General features: G+C 32.1%; 1 protein-coding gene and 1 long non-coding RNA gene across 3 annotated transcripts in view; one reads left to right on the top strand and one right to left on the bottom strand.

Moving 5' to 3' along the window:
- Positions 1-4427, top strand: part of LOC136030498 (uncharacterized) — a 238872-nt gene extending 234445 nt beyond the window's left edge. The window contains exon 2 of the long non-coding RNA XR_010618303.1: positions 3125-4427. This is a non-coding gene — a long non-coding RNA (uncharacterized LOC136030498). The remainder of the gene's footprint in view (positions 1-3124) is intronic.
- The window catches only part of LOC136030462 (uncharacterized), a 417595-nt gene that overhangs the window by 326160 nt on the left and 71251 nt on the right, over positions 1-20184 (bottom strand). The window lies entirely within an intron of this gene.

The raw sequence follows: 20184 nt of genomic DNA, 5'->3' as shown, positions 1-20184 counted from the left end.
CTAAAAACTAAAAAAAACTAAAAAAAAGGAAAAAACTGAAAAATAAGCTAAAATAAAGGTAAAAACCAATAAAAAACTAAAAAAAACTGAAAAAACTAAAAAAAGGCAAAAACTACAAAAAAACTAAAAACTAATAAAAAAAGTAAAAAAGCTAAAAAACTAAAAAAACTAAAAAAAGGTAAAAAACTAAAAAAAATAAAAAATAAAAAAAAACTAAAAAAAAAGAAAAAAACTGAAAAATAAGCTAACATAAAGGTAAACACCAATAAAAACTAAAAAGAAAAAAAGGAAAAAACAAAAAAAAATTTTCATCTAAAAAACTAAAAAAAACTAAAAAAGGTAAAAACTAAAAGAACTAAAAAAGAAAAAAATAAATGACGACACTCAAAGAGAAAGCGACCAGGACAAAAGGAATGTTCGATTAGCAATCAACAAAGCACCGGGACATAGGGAGTATAAATGACGACCAGGACATAAGTAAAAAAAAAATTAACAAAACTAAAAAGAAGGTAAAAACTACAAAAAAACTAAAAAGAAAAAAAAACTAAAAACTAATAAAAAAACTAAAAAATCTAAAAATCTAAATAAACTAAAAAAGAAAAAAAAAGGAAAAAAATAAAGGAGAAAAACAAAACTAAAAAACGAATGTATATACAGACCGGTACACCGGGATACAAATGACGACCGGGACACAGGGAATATAAATGACGACCGGGACACAGGGACACAACTACAACGGGGACACCGGGGGAAACAGGGGGATATAAATGACGACCGGGACAAAAAAACTAAAAAGAAAAAAAAACTAAAAACTAATAAAAAATCTAAAATCTAAATAAGCTAAAAAAGAAAAAAAAAGGAAAAAAATAAAGGAGAAAAACAAAACTAAAAAACGAATGTATATACAGACCGGGACACCGGGATACAAATGACGACCGGGACACAGGGAATATAAATGACGACCGGGACACAACTACAACGGGGACACCGGAGGAAACAGGGGGATGTAAATGACGACCGGGACAGGGAATGGTCGATTAGCAATCACCATCAACAAAGCTCAAGGGCAATCATTAGAATCATGAGGTATAGATCTGAATACAGATTGTTTTCCCATGGACCATTATATGTTGCATGTTCAAGAGTCGGTAAACCTGACAATCTATTTATATGCAAAGACAATGGGACAGCAAAGAATGTTGTATATTCGCAAGTTTTACGTAGTTAAAACCATATATATATATATCTATCTATATTCACAGGTGGGACATAGGGACACAACTACAATGGCGCGTAACTATTATGGCGCGTAACGACTTACGCGCGCGGGGGGGCTTGGGGGGGGCGCGAAGCGCCCCCACCAACTAGGTGTTGGGGTGGCGCAAAGCGCCACCCCAACAGCTAGTATATATATATATATATATATATATATATATATGTTTTTAACTACGTAAAACTTGCGAATATACAACATTCTTTGCTGTCCCATTGTCTGTGCATATAAATAGATTGTCAGGTTTACCGACTCTTGAACATGCAACATATAATGGTCCATGGGAAAACAATCCGTATTCAGATCTATACCTCATGATTCTAATGATTGCCCTTGAGCTTTGTTGATGGTGATTGCTAATCGACCATTCCCTGAGTCGCCATCGTCATTTATATATCCCCCTGTGCACCCCGGCGTCCCCTTTGTAGTTATGTCCCTGTGTCCCGGTCGTCATTTATATTCCCTGTGTCCCGGTCGTCATTTGTGTCCCGGTGTTCCAGTCTGTGATTTCTCTTTGAGTGCCCCGGGCGTCATTTATATTCCTTGTGTCCCGGTGTCCCGGTCGTCATTTATATCCCCCTGTGCCCCCCGGCGTCCCCATTGTAGTTGTGTCCCTGTGTCCCGGTCGTCATTTATATTCCCTGTGTCCCGGTCGTCATTTGTATCCCGGTGTCCCGGTCTGTATATACATTCGTTTTTTAGTTTTGTTTTTCTCCTTTATTTTTTTCCTTTTTTCTTTTTTTCTTTTTTAGTTTATTTAGATTTTTAGATTTTTTAGTTTTTTTATTAGTTTTTAGTTTTTTTGTAGTTTTTACCATTTTTTTAGTTTTTTTAGTTTTTTTTTTTACTTATGTCCTGGTCGTCATTTATACTCCCTGTGTCCCGGTCGTCATTTGTGTCTCGGTGCTTTGTTGATTGCTAATTTATATTATATTTATATTTATATTTTTTATATTTATTAATATTTTTTTAGTTTTCTTTTTCTCTTATTTTTCAGTTTTTTCCTTTTTTTTAGTTTTTTCTTTTTTAATTTTTAGTTTTTTTTTGTTTTTTACCTTTTTTTAGTTTTTTTAGTTTTTTTAGTTTTTTAGCTTTTTTAGTTTTTTTTATTAGTTTTTAGTTTTTTTTTTAGTTTTTGCCTTTTTTTAGTTTTTTCAGTTTTTTTTAGTTTTTAGTTTTTTTTTAGTTTTTTAGCTTTTTTAGTTTTTTTTCTTTTTAGTTTTTTTTGTAGTTTTTACCTTTTTTAGTTTTTCTTCTTCTTTTGTATTAGTGTGAAATAATTCAGACGTCATATGCGGACAAACACGACGTCACTCGACAGACAGACAGACAGACATAACCCACAAACAACTTATTTTTATATATATTTATTCATATTTTTTTAGTTTTCTTTTTCTCTTTTATTTTTCAGTTTTTTCCTTTTTTTTAGTTTTTTTCTTTTTTAGTTTTTAGTTTTTTTTGTTTTTTACCTTTTTTTAGTTTTTTTAGTTTTTTTAGTAGTTTTTTTATTAGTTTTTATTTTTTTTGTAGTTTTTGCCTTTTTTTATTTTTTTCAGTTTTTTTTAGTTATTAGATTTTTACCTTTTTTTAGTTTTTTAGTTTTTTAGCTTTTTTAGTTTTTTTTTCTTTTTAGTTTTTTTTGTAGTTTTTACCTTTTTTAGTTTTTTTCTTCTTTTGTATTAGTGTGAAATAATTCAGACGTCATATGCGAACAAACATGACGTCACCTGATCCATCCACAGATCCACACACAGACAACTTATTTTTATATATCTATATATATAAAAATAAGTTGTCTGTGGATGGATGGATGGATGTGTCAGGTGACGTCACCTGAAAAAACTGGATCAGGTGACGTCAAAACTGAAAAAACTAAAAAAAGGCAAAAACTACAAAAAAAACTAAAAACTAAAAAAAAAAATAAAAAAGCTAAAAAACTAAAAAAACTATAAAGGTAAAAACCAATAAAAAACTAAAAAAAAAACTGAAAAAACTAAAAAAAGGCAAAAACTACAAAAAAAACTAAAAACTAATAAAAAAAAGTAAAAAAGCTAAAAAACTAAAAAAACTAAAAAAAAACTAAAAAAAGGTAAAAAACTAAAAAAAATAAAAAATAAAAAAAAACTAAAAAAAAGGAAAAAACTGAAAAATAAGCTAAAATAAAGGTAAAAACCAATAAAAAACTAAAAAGAAAAAAAGGAAAAAACTAATAAATGACGACACTCAAAGAGAAAGCGACCAGGACAAAAGGAATGTTCGATTAGCAATCAACAAAGCACCGGGACACAGGGAGTATAAATGACGACCAGGACATAAGTAAAAAAAAAAACTATCTATATATATAAAAATAAGTTGTCTGTGGATCTGTGGATCGTGGATCAGGTGACGTCACCTGAAAAAACTGGATCAGGTGACGTCAAAACTGAAAAAACTAAAAAAAGGCAAAAACTACAAAAAAAACTAAAAACTAATAAAAAAAATAAAAAAGCTAAAAAACTAAAAAAACTAAAAAAAGGCAAAAACTACAAAAAAAACTAAAAACTAATAAAAAAGCTAAAAAACTAAAAAAACTAAAAAAAAGGCAAAAACTACAAAAAAACTAAAAACTAATAAAAAAAATAAAAAAGCTAAAAAACTAAAAAAACTAAAAAAACTAAAAAAAGGTAAAAAACTAAAAAAACTAAAAACTAAAAAAAAAACTAAAAAAGGTAAAAACTAAAAGAACTAAAAAAGAAAAAAATAAATGACGACACTCAAAGAGAAAGCGACCAGGACAAAAGGAATGTTCGATTAGCAATCAACAAAGCACCGGGACACAGGGAGTATAAATGACGACCAGGACACAAGTAAAAAAAAAAATTAACAAAACTAAAAAGAAGGTAAAAACTACAAAAAAACTAAAAAGAAAAAAAAACTAAAAACTAATAAAAAAACTAAAATAAAAAAAAAAATTAACAAAACTAAAAAGAAGGTAAAAACTACAAAAAAACTAAAAAGAAAAAAAAACTAAAAACTAATAAAAAAACTAAAAAATCTAAAAATCTAAATAAACTAAAAAAGAAAAAAAAAGGAAAAAAATAAAGGAGAAAAACAAAACTAAAAAACGAATGTATATACAGACCGGTACACCGGGATACAAATGACGACCGGGACACAGGGAATATAAATAACGACCGGGACACAGGGACACAACTACAACGGGGACACCGGGGGAAACAGGGGGATGTAAATGACGACCGGGACACCGGGACAGGGAATGGTCGATTAGCAATCACCATCAACAAAGCTCAAGGGCAATCATTAGAATCATGAGGTATAGATCTGAATACAGATTGTTTTCCCATGGACCATTATATGTTGCATGTTCAAGAGTCGGTAAACCTGACAATCTATTTATATGCAAAGACAATGGGACAGCAAAGAATGTTGTATATTCGCAAGTTTTACGTAGTTAAAACCATATATATATATATATATATATCTATATTCACAGGTGGGACATAGGGACACAACTACAATGGCGCGTAACTATTATGGCGCGTAACGACTTACGCGCGCGGGGGGGGCTTGGGGGGGGCGCGAAGCGCCCCCACCAACTAGGTGTTGGGGTGGCGCGAAGCGCCACCCCAACAGCTAGTATAGATATAGAAAAATAAGTTGTCTGTGTGTCTGTCGAGTGACGTCATGTTTGTGTGCCGACTGATGTCATGTTTGTATAAATGACGACCAGGACACTCAAAGAGAAATTACAGACCGGGACACCGGAACACAAATGACGACCGGGACACAGGGTATATAAATGACGACCGCGACACTCAAAGATATATATAAAAATAAGTTGTCTGTGTGTCTGTCGAGTGACGTCATGTTTGTGTGTCGACTGACGTCATGTTTGTCGAATGACGAAATTACAGACCGGGACATCGGGACACAAATGACGACCAGGACATAGGGAATATAAATGACGACCGGGACACTCAAAGAGAAAGCGACCGGGACACAAAGAATATTTGATTAGCAATCATCACCAACAAAGCACCGGGATACAAATGACGACCGGGACAAAGGGAATATAAATGACGACCAGGACACTCAAAGAGAAACTACAGACCGGAACGCAAATGACGACCGGGACACCGGGAATATAAATGACGACCGCGACACTCAAAGAGAAATTACAGAGTGTCGACTGACGTCATTTTTGTATAATTGACGACCAGGACACTCAAAGAGAAATTACAGACCGGAACACAAATGACGACCGCGACACTCAAAGATATATGTAAGAATAAGTTGTCTGTGTGTCTGTCGATTGACGTCATGTTTTTGTGTCGACTGACGTCATGTTTGTCGACTGACGAAATTACAGACCGGGACATCCTGACACAAATGACAACCGGGACATAGGGAATATAAATGACGACCGGGACACTCAAAGAGAAAGCGACCGGGACACAAGGAATATTCGATTAGCAATCACCATCAACAAAGCACCGGGGCACAAATGACGACCGGGACACAGGGAATATAAATGACGACCAGGACACTCAAAGAGAAATTACAGACCGGGACACCGGAACACAAATGACGACCGGGACACCGGGAATATAAATGACGACCGCGACACTCAAAGAGTTCATTCTAAAAGTTAGAATGAACATTGACAAATTGAAACACGTAGCTATTAACCCCGAAAACTAAAACTTTTGAAATAGGAAAAGAGCCTATAATCACATTCTTTACCATGTGCAATCATAAAATAGTCTAATATCTTCATTTTTCCACGGACGTAGCTATTACCCCCGAAAACTAAAACTTTTGAAATAGGAAAAGAGCCTTTAATCACATTCTTTAAAATGTGCAATCTTTAAATAGTCCAACATCTTCATTTTTTCCACAGACATAGCTATTACCCTCGAAAACTAAAACTTTTGAAATAGGAAAAGAGCCTTTAATCACATTCTTTACCATGTGCAATCATAAAATAGTCTAATATCTTCATTTTTTCCACAGACGTAGCTATTACCCTCGAAAACTAAAGCTTTTGAAATAGGAAAAGAGCCTTTAATCACATTCTTTAATGTGAAAACTAATATCTTCATTTTTTCCACGGACGTAGCTATTACCCTCTAAAACTAAAACTTTTGAAATAGGAAAAGAGCCTTTAATCACATTCTTTACCATTTGCAATCTTATAATAGTCTAATATCTTCATTTTTTCAACAGACGTAGCTATTACCCCCAAAAACTAAAACTTTTGAAATAAAAAAAGAGCCTTTAATCACATTCTTTACTATGTGCAATCATGAAATAGTTTAATATCTTCATTTTTTCCACGGACGTAGCTATTACCCCCGAAAACTAAAACTTTTAAAATAGGAAAAGAGCCTTTAATCACATTCTTTACCATGTGCAATCATAAAATAGTCTAATATCTTCATTTTTTCCACAGACGTAGCTATTACCCCCGAAAACTAAACCTTTTGCAATCTTATAATAGTCTAATATCTTCATTTTTTCAACAGACGTAGCTATTACCCCCAAAAACTAAAACTTTTGAAATAAAAAAAGAGCCTTTAATCACATTCTTTACTATGTGCAATCATGAAATAGTTTAATATCTTCATTTTTTCCACGGACGTAGCTATTACCCCCGAAAACTAAAACTTTTAAAATAGGAAAAGAACCTTTAATCACATTCTTTACCAAGTGCAATCATAAAATAGTCTAATATATTCATTTTTTCCACGGACGTAGCTATTACCCCCGAAAACTAAAACTTTTGAAATAGGAAAAGAGCCTTTAATCACATTCTTTACCATGTGCAATCATAAAATAGTCTAATATCTTCATTTTTTCTACGGACGTAGCTATTACCCAAAGAAAACTAAAACTTTTGAAATAAGAAAAGAGCCTTTAATCACATTCTTTACCATGTTCAATCATAAAATAGTCTAATATCTTCATTTTTTCCACAGACATAGCTATTACCCTCGAAAACTTTTGAAATAGGAAAAGAGCCTTTAATCACATTCTTTACCATGTGCAATCATAAAATAGTCTAATATCTTCATTTTTTTCAAGGACGTAGCTATTACCCCCGAAAACTAAAACTTTTGAAATAGGAAAAGAGCCTTTAATCACATTCTTTACCATGTGCAATCATAAACCTAACCTAACCGCGATACGGTTAGGTGAAGGCATTCCCAAATCCTGAAGAGGTTTGTTTGCCATACGTACGCACAAATCTTCTATAATAACTAAAGTGTAGTTATAAATTTCTGATGTAAAATCAAAAGTCGTATCTGACGTCTCTAACTGTTTTCGATGGAGTATATCTTCGGACATTTTTGACTTATATTTTTCCCATAACTCTGTAGGAGCTGATGGAGAGCAAGTTGTTAAAATGATGCCAAACAATGCACGAATTTGACTTGGGGTTGACGTTTCGCACGCGTCATTGATGCAGTTATACTAGTGTTGGTCATTCTCCAATAAATTCAGAGCTTGGCATGCACTACGGTAAGTGTCATGTATAGTACCGTTTACAGTTCTCAAATACTCAAAGGATGTCGGACCGGGTACATTCACCAAAAGCAGGCGTAGAAAGAAGCATTCATGTTGATCTGGGTGAACGGTGTAGAGTCTTCCTATCGTGGTATCTTTGAAGATGGTAGGTTGGCTGTCGACTGACTTACCCTATTTTCGACGTTCAAATACTTTATTTTTAGTATTCCACGTGTAATACGAAGGCACTTCAGTATACAGCATTTTTTTTGCAAAAGAATCATTTTTGCAAAGCGAAAAAAAGCTGTTAATTTTGTATCCGGTGGATTCAGGGCTCTTTGTTGCACGTTGGTTTCCAAGAAATAAACACGTTGACCATTCTGTAAATGTACCGCTAAGTGAACAACAGCTGGACTACGTTCATGTATCGGAAATGAAAGAATTCGCCAAACAGCTTCATTACTGCTTATGTATCTTCCAGCCTGATATTGTACGATTTCGTCGAAATCTTTGATTTCGGGCTGCAAGCCAAAAACTGCTATGTCACTGCCTTTGTTGACGTATTTACATATGTATTTGATTGCCTTTACGGAGTTACAGTATTCAACGTTTATGTGTGCATTAAATGTTTTTGATAATAATGGGGAATATGGAACAACCCACTGGTTATCTACTTCGATGGTGGTACCGTTACGCTTCTTTATTATTGCTGTTTTACCGCCATCTTCAGTAGATCTTCTTCTATATTGTGAGTAACCATCATTGCCAGTAATTGTGTTGGATACTAAAAGTCGAGGATATTGCTTTGTGCACCTTCCTTTGGCCATGCATGGTGAACTTTTGTTCAGTGCACCGCAACGAAATATCATGTAACCCCTTATCGACATTTTTTATCAGGTATTTCAGCGGAAATCACATCATCAATTTCGTTCGAAGTAATTTTTTTATGTAGCCAGATTAGTATATGTGCGTGTGGCAAACCTCGTTTTTGCCATTCCACTGAGTACATCCAGCATCGCACTGACCCAAACACTTCAAGTTTTACTATGTAGTTTATCAGTGATTTCAACTTTTGCCGGAAGACACGGGCCGTAATGTCATGCCTATGAACCGCCGATTGTCCTTGAAGTAAAAGCTGCAGTATCTCGTCCCAAGATTGATTACATGTAAATGTAATAAACAAATCTGGACGACCATAGAGACGAACATACGCAATAGCATCTTGAGCATATTCATGCATATGACGGGGACTGCCAGCATATGACGAAGGTAAAATTGTTAATCTTCCAACGTTTGTGGTATTACCGTCATTTATAACTCCATCTCGCAAATGAATGTATTGTTCAGAGCGGAGCTTGGTCTGATTCAGGCGGATATATAGCAAACGTTTTGATTCAATTTTAGCATACATATCAACGACAAATTGGTGAAACAATTCACGGCATTTTTAAAATATAATTTTCTTCATCCTGCCGAATCAATAGTCTATAGGAATAATAATGCATTGCACTGCATTTCCTATTCATTTCTTTGTTAGTGGCTGGATTCATCAATTTAATATTAAAGTGATAGCCGTTGGCTCCATCCCAAAAAATGATAAATATTGTAGGGCATCGTAGCATCGATGAGTTTCAGCAATTCTTAACAACTGAGCGTTTCGCTTATGAAGAATTATATCTCGAGGTAAAGACTGATCACCGACCATAATTCTCGCCTGAGAATGGTAAAAGGGACCCTGCTCTATGATAAATTTGCCCTTTTACTTTGAAAGTAGACATAAATTGATCTCGATTTTCGATTTGGGCTCCAAACGACGTCATTTGGAAACATGAGCTGTATTTTCTGATTTGTGACAAAAAACGCTTAGATTCTGACGTAGTTCCAGTAAGGAAAGTCTTCAATGGCTCTGGTGGTGCAGCCAATAGAGGAAGTTTAACTTTTCCTGAGGCGCAACACATTCCCATTGTTTCACCATTGAATTTCAAGGCCTTGCAATAGGGACAAATTTTAGACATTGTCCCGATTTGAACACATCCACTCAAGCTATAATCATCGACTGGGCTGTACCTGAATGCTAGGCGATAACTTTCAGGTTGCTCTGATTCCTCGGCACGCTTTCTTTTCTTACTTTCTCTATCAGCAGCAAGCCTGATTTCTTGCTGTTCTTGTGATTCCTCGGCACGCTTTCTTTTCTTACTTTCTCTATCAGCAGCAAGCCTGATTTCTTGCTGTTTTTGTGATTCCTCGGCACGCCTTCTTTTTTCACTTTCTCTTTTAGCAGCAAGTCTGCTTTCGCGTTGCTCTTGTAGTTCCTCGGCACGCTTTCTGTTCTTTCTTTCTCTATCAGCCTCAAGCCTGTTTCCTTGCTGTTCTTTTGATTCCTCGGCACGCTTTCTGTTCTTTCTTTCTCTATCAGCCTCAAGCCTGTTTCCTTGCTGTTCTTTTGATTCCTCGGCACGCTTTCTTTTCTGACTTTCTCTATCAGCAGCAAGTTTTTTGGCATAGACTCTTTGAGCATCTTCATCGGCTTTTGCCATTGTAAGTTCATCAGTCATTTTAAACTTAAACATTAATATATTTCTACGTGAACATATATGTCTTAAATATCTTTAATGACGTCACCCTCATAGCAAAAATAACGACAACTAACTTCATGACGTCAGTCGAAACAGAAACATGACGTCACCTGACAGACAGACACACAGACAGACAACTTATTTATATATATATAGATATATATGTTTTTAACTACGCAAAACTTGCGAATATACAACATTCTTTGCTGTCCCATTGTCTGTGCATATAAATAGATTGTCAGGTTTACCGACTCTTGAACATGCAACATATAATGGTCCATGGGAAAACAATCCGTATTCAGATCTATACCTCATGATTCTAATGATTGCCCTTGAGCTTTGTTGATGGTGATTGCTAATCGACCATTCCCTGTGTCGCTATCGTCATTTATATATCCCCCTGTGCCCCCCAGCGTCCCCTTTGTAGTTTTGTCCCTGTGTCCCGGTCGTCATTTATATTCCCTGTGTCCCGGTCGTCATTTGTGTCCCGGTGTCCCAGTCTGTGATTTCTCTTTGAGTGTCCCGGGCGTCATTTATATTCCTTGTGTCCCGGTGTCCCGGTCGTCATTTATATCCCCCTGTGTCCCCCGGCGTCTCCGTTGTAGTTGTGTCCCTGTGTCCCGGTCGTCATTTATATTCCCTGTGTCTCGGTCGTCATTTGTATCCCGGTGTCCCGGTCTGTATATACATTCGTTTTTTAGTTTTGTTTTTCTCCTTTATTTTTCATTTTTTCTTTTTAGTTTTTTTATTGGTTTTTACCTTTTTTTAGGTTTTTTATTTTTTTTTCTTTTTTCTTTTTAGTTTTTTTTGAAGTTTTTATCTTTTTAGTTTTTTTATTTTTATTTATATTTTTTTAGTTTTTTTTTCTCTTTTATTTTTCAGTTTTTTTCCTTTTTTGTTTTTTTTCTTTTTTAGTTCTTTTAGTTTTTACCTTTTTTAGTTTTTTTTTAGTTTTTTTAGTTTTTTAGCTTTTTTAGTTTTTTTTTATTAGTTTTTAGTTTATTTTATGTTTTTTTCCTGTTTTTAGTTTTTTTTAGTTTTTTACCTTTTTTTATTTTTTTTTTAATTTTTAAGCTTTTTTAGATTTTTTTTTTCTTTTTAGTTGTTTTGTAGTTTTTACCTTCTTTAGATTTTTGCTTCTTTTATATTAATGCTAAAGCCAAGGTTCGAACCTGGAACCTCTTGAACCTAGAACCTAGAACATAACGCCTTATCAACTCAGCTACATCGGCTTGAATACATTCGTTTTTGAATTGGTATATGATGAAATAATTCAGACGTCATATTATATGATGAAAAAATTTTTTAGTTTTTTCCTTTTTTTCTTTTTAGTTTTTTTATTGGTTTTTACCTTTTTTTAGCTTTTTTAGTTTTTTTTCGTTTTTTCTTTTAGTTTTTTTTTGTAGTTTTTATCTTTTTTAGTTTTTTTATTTAATTTTTTTTAGTTTTCTTTTTCTCTTTTATTTTTCAGTTTTTTCCTTTTTTTAGGTTTTTTATTTTTTAGTTTTTAGTTTTTTTTTAGTTTTTTACATTTTTTTAGTTTTTTTATTTTTTTTAGTTTTTTAGCTTTTTAGTTTTTTTATTAGTTTTTAGTTTTTTTTTGTAGTTTTTGCCTTTTTTAGTTTTTTCAGTTTTTTTTTAGTTTGTATTTTCTTACCTTTTTTTAGTTTTTTTTAGTTTTTTAGCTTTTTTAGTTTTTTTTTCTTTTTAGTTTTTTTTTGTAGTTTTTACCTTTTTTAGTTTTTTTTCTTCTTTTGTATTAGTGTGAAATAATTCAGACGTCATATGCGGACAAACACGACGTCACTCGACAGACAGACAGACAGACATAACCCACAAACAACTTATTTTTATATATTTAGAAGATATATATATATATATATATATATATATATATATATATATATGTATATATATATATATATATATATATATATATATATATATATATGTACTAGCTGTTGGGGTGGCGCTTCGCGCCACCCCAACACCTAGTTGGTGGGGGCGCTTCGCGCCCCCCCCAAGCCCCCCGCGCGCGTAAGTCGTTACGCGCCATAATAGTTACGCGCCATTGTAGTTGTGTCCCTATGTCCCACCTGTGAATATAGATAGATATATATATATGGTTTTAACTACGTAAAACTTGCGAATATACAACATTCTTTGCTGTCCCATTGTCTTTGCATATAAATAGATTGTCAGGTTTACCGACTCTTGAACATGCAACATATAATGGTCCATGGGAAAACAATCTGTATTCAGATCTATACCTCATGATTCTAATGATTGCCCTTGAGCTTTGTTGATGGTGATTGCTAATCGACCATTCCCTGTCCCGGTGTCCCGGTCGTCATTTACATCCCCCTGTTTCCCCCGGTGTCCCCGTTGTAGTTGTGTCCCTGTGTCCCGGTCGTCATTTATATTCCCTGTGTCCCGGGTCCCGGTCGTCATTTGTATCCCTGTGTCCCGGTCTGTATATACATTCGTTTTTTAGTTTTGTTTTTCTCCTTTATTTTTTTCCTTTTTTTTCTTTTTTAGCTTATTTAGATTTTTAGATTTTTTAGTTTTTTTTATTAGTTTTTAGTTTTTTTTTCTTTTTAGTTTTTTTGTCCCGGTCGTCATTTATATCCCCCTGTTTCCCCCGGTGTCCCCGTTGTAGTTGTGTCCCTGTGTCCCGGTCGTTATTTATATTCCCTGTGTCCCGGTCGAACTTATGTCCTGGTCGTCATTTATACTCCCTGTGTCCCGGTGCTTTGTTGATTGCTAATCGAACATTCCTTTTGTCCTGGTCGCTTTCTCTTTGAGTGTCGTCATTTATTAGTTTTTTCCTTTTTTTTTTAGTTTTTTATTGGTTTTTACCTTTATTTTAGCTTATTTTTCAGTTTTTTCCTTTTTCTTATTTTTTTTTTTATTTTTTATTTTTTTTAGTTTTTTACCTTTTTTTAGTTTTTTTAGTTTTTTTAGTTTTTTAGCTTTTTTACTTTTTTTATTAGTTTTTAGTTTTTTTTTGTAGTTTTTGCCTTTTTTTAGTTTTTTCAGTTTTTTTTTTAGTTTTTTATTGGTTTTTACCTTTATAGTTTTTTTTAGTTTTTTAGCTTTTTTATTTTTTTTATTAGTTTTTAGTTTTTTTTGTAGTTTTTGCCTTTTTTTAGTTTTTTCAGTTTTGACGTCACCTAATCCAGTTTTTTCAGGTGACGTCACCTGATCCATCCATCCATCCATCCACAGACAGACAACTTATTTTTATATAGATAGATATGTATATATATATATATATATCTATATATATACAAATAAGTTGATTGTGGGTTATGTCTGTCTGTCTGTCCGCATATGACGTCTGAATTATTTCATCATATACCAATTCAAAAACGAAAGTATACAAGCTGATGTAGCTAAGTTGGTAAGGCGGTATGTTCGAACCTTCGAACCTTAAATACAAAAAAAAATACTAAAAAAGGTAAAAATTACAAAAAAACTAAAAAGGAAAAAAACTAAAAAAAAACTAAAAAAGCTAGAACACTAAAAAAACTAATAAAAGTTAAAAAACTAAAAACTAAAAAAGAAAAAAAACTAAAAAAACGTAAAAACTACAAAACTAAAACCTAAAAAAAAAAACTAAAAAAAAGCTAAAGACGAAAAAAAACTAAAACGAAAGAAAAACTAAAAACTAATAAAAAAAACTAAAAAAACTAAAAACTGAAAAAGAAAAAAGACTAAAAAGAAAAAAACTAAAAAAAGCTACAAAAAAGGGTAAAAACCAATAATAAAACTAAAAGACACAGGGACACAACTACAATGGCGCGTAACTAATATTGGTAGAGCGTTATGTTTCAGGTTGTAGATCTGAAAGGTTCAACCCTGAATACAAAAGAAGAAAAAAAAACTAAAAAAGGTAAAAACTACAAAAAAACTAAAAAAACTAAAACAAGGTAAAAACTACAAAAAAAACTAAAAAGAAAAAAACTAAAAACTAATAAAAAAATTAAAGGAAAACTAAAAAAGAAAAAAAAGAAAAAAAGGAAAAAAAATTGAAAAATAAAGGAGAAGAACAAAACTAAAAAAAAAACTAAAAAGGTAAAAACTACCGGTCCCGGGACACAGGGAATATAAATGACGACCGGGACACTCAAAGAGAGATTACAGACTGGGACACCGGGACACAAATGACGACCGGGACACAGGGAAGAAAAAAGAAAAAAACTAAAAAAAAAGTAAAAACCAAAAAAAAACTAAAAAGAATATAAATGACGACCGGGACACAGGGACACAACTACAACGGGGACGCCGGGGGGCACAGGGGGATATATAAATGACGACGGGGACATAGGGAATGTTCGGTTAGCAATCACCATCAACAAAGCTCAAGGGCAATCATTAGAGTCTTGAGGTATAAATCTGAATACGGATTGTTTTGCCCATTGAGAATTATATGTTGCATGTTCAAGAGTCGGTAAACCTGACAATCTATTTATATGCACAGACAATGGGACAGCAAAGAATGTCGTATCAAACAAATACAACGTAGAAACAATAGGGAAAGTTTTTTCAAGACAATGGAAATTATTTATGTAGATATTTCGGCCCTATGTCCAAGGGCCGTCTTCAGCACAATACAATACTATATATATATATAAAAGAACTTACATCAAATTGTGAGAATTAAAACTGAATATAAAAACACTTATTAAAACAATTTTTTTTTAAAAATATAGCCCTAGCATCCTTACTTCAGCGAAGTTCAACCAGGACTGGCGAAAAGAATGAAATGAAGAAATATAAACTCATTCAAACTAAAGAGAATAAAATGATTAGATGCAATTTCTTAAAGCTAATCTTGCTTGTTTAGCAGCCTGTCTCAAAGGCCTTTTCGTAGTTGGTTCAGTACTATTATAAATTGGTTTAGTAAAATATTTTGTTAGATCATTTTTAATTAAATTTGAGTATAAAGAATTTAGTGAGTATTCCCCCAAGTCCCTGTTCAAAGAAATATTTTTATTGATTTTGAGATTAATTTCAATTGATTCTCGAACCACCTGTTTTATTCCCAAATCATTACTAATGAGTGAAGAGTTTTCAAAAAGTATCATGTGGGACGGATTATTAAAAATATGCCAACCTAGAGCAGAATCAAAGGAATTGTTGGAACCATTTGAAATTAAGGCCTTGTCTATGTCATTTTTATGCTGATGTAACCTTTTGTCTAGATTCTGATGGGTCCTGCCGACATAGTATTTTCCGCAATCACAGGGTATTTGATAGACCCCTCTTTGGCGAGTAACTGGGGTCTTATCTTTACCCGAATTTAAGAAATTGATGATTTTAAAATTATTAGTAAAAACTACGTACAGATTATTTTTTGTGCAAATATTTTTTAATTTTGTTGTAATCTTTGGGATATACGGAAGATAGACAATATTTGAGGGCTTATCAATAGCCTCACATTGTGAAGTATCTTCTTCGATTTTACAAGAATGTCTTTTTATTCTACGGCTAATTATTTTATTTACAAAAGGAATGGGGTATCCATTACCAAAAAGAATATCTCTGATAAAATTTATTTCTGCATTTATATATGAATGGGAGCAAATATTTAGGGCACGATCAATGAGGGAAATTACAACTGCTCTTTTAACTTGTGGGGGGTGATTTGAATTAAAGTGAAGATATCTATTGTTTTGTGTTGGCTTTCGATATATAGTAAAATCCAGTTCTTCAGCTTTACGAATAATTAATACATCTAAAAACGGTAGTTTATTTTCAATTTCAACTTCAAGGGTGAACTGCAAATTTCGGTCATAAGTGTTAAGATGATCTAAGAAGCCCCGAAGTTCAGCTTCCCCATAATTCCAAAGTGAAATTACGTCATCCATATAACGACCCCAATAGACATGTTTTAGAAAATAAGAATTCAATGCCCAATTCTCAAGATTCTCGACGTAAATATTTGCTAGTAGCCCAGATAAAGGTGCCCCCATGGGTAATCCATTTTTTCGCTGATAAAAAGAATCGCGAAATTGAAAATACATAGAAAACTTATTACAAATTTTAACAAGAGTCATTAAAACTTCACAATCAATTCCTGTCGCTGAAGTCTCGATCAAGTGGTAATTTTCTTCTATTTTGTTTTTTAATAATTCCTCTGAAATAGTTACATCTATATTTGTGTACATGGAAACAATGTCGAAACTACTAACTATTGTGTTTTCTGAAATACTTGTGTTGCTAAGTTTTTTAATCAAATCTGCCGAGTTATGAATATAGGAATTTTGAGAATACAATAAAGGTTTGAAAGCTGCACAAAGCCATTTTCCAATATTGGCAGCGGGAGCTTTAGTACAAGCCACAATAGGTCTTAAGGGAATACCCTGTTTATGTATTTTTGGTAAACCGTAGAGTTTAGGACAGAAACTACCACGGGGAAAAAATTTATTGTATAGTTGTGGGGTGATTTTACCATTTTGTTTTAGCTGCTTTAATTCATTTATAATATTATTAGTGAACTGATCAGTAGGATCATGAGTTATTGTTTGATATGTAATTGTGTCATTTAAATGCGAAAAAATTTTGTTGTCATAGTCTGTTGTATTCATGACAACAAGTGAATTGCTTTTGTCTGCTTTAGTTATTATAATAGAAGGATCTTTTCGGAGATTAGATAGTATTTTTATGTCATGCAGATTTTCCGGTGTGGAATTAGTAGGAGGCTTAAACTTTTTTTGGCTATTATAGAGGATATTTATTAGACCAGATCTAACTTCATCCGGGTTAGAGACAGAAGGATAGTGTTTATGCAAAGCGGACTCTAGAGAGGAAACTATATCTGCCACAGGAACCTGTTTCGGTAGAAAAGAAAATTTTGGACCTTTTTCTAGTGTTTCGATTTCCTGGGGTTCCAATGTTTTAGAAGAGAGGTTAACGATAGCAGGCCCAGGAGTGAATCTTGGAGAATAAATACGGTTTCTCATCGAAGATTCATTTCGTAAGCCCTCTAATTTTTTATAGAGGCGTTCCTTGGACAAGCGAAAATCGTGGCTAAACAAATTCCTTTCTAATCTAACAACTTGAGCAAAATCAACGGTGGACAGGTTTTCCAGCAAAAAAGTTTCCAACGATTTTCTCTCTGAAGAAATAATATGTCGTTTCTGTTTTTTGTCCTTAATAATATGGACTAGGGTTTTTAACTGTAGTGTATGGGCAAATTGCGCTTCTTTTCGGGTATTTAAATGTAATTTATATCTTAAAGACTTGGGAATAAGGTTTTCCTTTCTACAGGATTCTAAAAATTTTTGTTGATTGATAATATTAGCATGTTTTTTACCTAGACTAATAAAATAAAAGATATCATAGGTCAACTGCTCCCCATAAGCTAGACGAAAATAGCGACGAAGACCACACTGCCTTTCCATAACAAACAAATACAACGTAGAAACAATAGGGAAAGTTTTTTCAAGACAATGGAAATTATTTATGTAGATATTTCGGCCCTATGTCCAAGGGCCGTCTTCAGCACAATACAATACTATATATATATATAAAAGAACTTACATCAAATTGTGAGAATTAAAACTGAATATAAAAACACTTATTAAAACAATTTTTTTTTAAAAATATAGCCCTAGCATCCTTACTTCAGCGAAGTTCAACCAGGACTGGCGAAAAGAATGAAATGAAGAAATATAAACTCATTCAAACTAAAGAGAATAAAATGATTAGATGCAATTTCTTAAAGCTAATCTTGCTTGTTTAGCAGCCTGTCTCAAAGGCCTTTTCGTAGTTGGTTCAGTACTATTATAAATTGGTTTAGTAAAATATTTTGTTAGATCATTTTTAATTAAATTTGAGTATAAAGAATTTAGTGAGTATTCCCCCAAGTCCCTGTTCAGAGAAATATTTTTATTGATTTTGAGATTAATTTCAATTGATTCTCGAACCACCTGTCGAACCAACAAATGAATAGCAATTCACTTGTTGTCATGAATTTAGTTTTTTAGCTTTTTTATTTTTTTTATTAGTTTTTAGTTTTTTTGTAGTTTTTGCCTTTTTTTAGTTTTTTTAGTTTTTAGCTTTTTTATTAGTTTTTAGTTTTTTTTGTAGTTTTTGCCTTTTTTTAGTTTTTTTAGTTTTTTAGCTTTTTTATTTTTTTTATTAGTTTTTAGTTTTTTTTTGTAGTTTTTGCCTTTTTTTAGTTTTTTCAGTTTTGACGTCACCTGATCCAGTTTTTTCAGGTGACGTCACCTGATCCACACATCCACAGACAGACAACTTATTTTTATATATATATATATATATATATATATATATATATATATATATATATATATATATATATATATATATATATATATATATATATATACTCCTAGCGCTTCGCGCCACCCCCAACACCTAGTTGGTGGGGGCGCTTCGCGCCCCCCCAAGCCTCCCCGCGCGCGTAAGTCGTTACGCGCCATATTAGTTACGCGCCATTGTAGTTGTGTCCCTATGTCCCACCTGTGAATATAGACATATATATATATATATATATATATATATATATATATATATATATATATATATATATATATATATATATATGTATATATATATATATATATCTATATATATAAAAATAAGTTGTCTGTGGATGGATGGATGGATGTGTCAGGTGACGTCACCTGAAAAAACTGGATCAGGTGACGTCAAAACTGAAAAAACTAAAAAAAGGCAAAAACTACAAAAAAAACTAAAAACTAATAAAAAAAATAAAAAAGCTAAAAAACTAAAAAAACTATAAAGGTAAAAACCAATAAAAAACTAAAAAAAAAACTGAAAAAACTAAAAAAAGGCAAAAACTACAAAAAAAACTAAAAACTAATAAAAAAAGTAAAAAAGCTAAAAAACTAAAAAAACTAAAAAAAAACTAAAAAAAGGTAAAAAACTAAAAAAAATAAAAAATAAAAAAAAACTAAAAAAAAGGAAAAAACTGAAAAATAAGCTAAAATAAAGGTAAAAACCAATAAAAAACTAAAAAAAAAAGGAAAAAACTAATAAATGACGACACTCAAAGAGAAAGCGACCAGGACAAAAGGAATGTTCGATTAGCAATCAACAAAGCACAGGGACACAGGGAGTATAAATGACGACCAGGACATAAGTAAAAAAAAACTATCTATATATATAAAAATAAGTTGTCAAACTAAAAAAAGGCAAAAACTACAAAAAAAACTAAAACTAATAAAAAAGCTAAAAAACTAAAAAAACTAAAAAAAGGCAAAAACTACAAAAAAAACTAAAAACTAATAAAAAAAATAAAAAAGCTAAAAAACTAAAAAAACTAAAAAAACTAAAAAAAGGTAAAAAACTAAAAAAAACTAAAAACTAAAAAAAACTAAAAAAAAGGAAAAAACTGAAAAATAAGCTAAAATAAAGGTAAAAACCAATAAAAAACTAAAAAAAAAACTGAAAAAACTAAAAAAAGGCAAAAACTACAAAAAAACTAAAAACTAATAAAAAAAGTAAAAAAGCTAAAAAACTAAAAAAACTAAAAAAACTAAAAAAACTAAAAAAAACTAAAAAAAGGTAAAAAACTAAAAAAAATAAAAAATAAAAAAAAACTAAAAAAAAATTTCATCTAAAAAACTAAAAAAAAACTAAAAAAGGTAAAAACTAAAAGAACTAAAAAAGAAAAAAATAAATGACGACACTCAAAGAGAAAGCGACCAGGACAAAAGGAATGTTCGATTAGCAATCAACAAAGCACCGGGACATAGGGAGCATAAATGACGACCAGGACATAAGTAAAAAAAAAATTAACAAAACTAAAAAGAAGGTAAAAACTACAAAAAA

Source organism: Artemia franciscana, chromosome 1 (assembly GCF_032884065.1).
Source record: "Artemia franciscana chromosome 1, ASM3288406v1, whole genome shotgun sequence".
NCBI classification, from domain to species: domain Eukaryota; kingdom Metazoa; phylum Arthropoda; class Branchiopoda; order Anostraca; family Artemiidae; genus Artemia; species Artemia franciscana.
The sequence above is the reverse complement of the archived record's forward strand: the minus strand, read 5'-3'. Positions and strand labels throughout refer to the sequence as shown.